Below are 331 nucleotides of genomic sequence, written 5' to 3'. Positions count from 1 at the left end.
TAAAAAGAAAAATCTAATAAATCATGGATTTGATCAACTGGTCTCTCAACGCAATTGACACCATCTTCTCGACAAGAAGCTTGGGTTCGGGGGAACCTGACTGCCCTGCCGGAACGTTCGCAGCTGGCTACACGATGGACGCGTAGGAAAGGTGGCGGGTCGTGTGTCTAGCGGCTCTTTCCGTGGAGGACATTGAAGATATCTACCTATTCGGAACCATGATAACAGGTCTTATGCTGATTGGATTAGGCATTGCCCTGGTTTATCGAGAAATTCAGAAACCGGACCAAAGCCTCACAAGGCTGCCCGTCATGATTGAAGCAGTGGGCAG

At 48.9% G+C, this 331-nt stretch overlaps 1 protein-coding gene across 1 annotated transcript in view; it reads right to left on the bottom strand.

Moving 5' to 3' along the window:
• Nucleotides 1-331, bottom strand: part of LOC107557577 (NAD-dependent malic enzyme, mitochondrial-like) — a 23,533-nt gene that overhangs the window by 3,699 nt on the left and 19,503 nt on the right. The window lies entirely within an intron of this gene.

Source organism: Sinocyclocheilus grahami, unplaced genomic scaffold (assembly GCF_001515645.1).
Source record: "Sinocyclocheilus grahami isolate Dianchi unplaced genomic scaffold, SAMN03320097.WGS_v1.1 scaffold609.1, whole genome shotgun sequence".
Lineage (NCBI taxonomy): Eukaryota > Metazoa > Chordata > Actinopteri > Cypriniformes > Cyprinidae > Sinocyclocheilus > Sinocyclocheilus grahami.
Note: the sequence above shows the minus strand (reverse complement) of the source record. Positions and strands in the feature narration are given on the sequence as shown.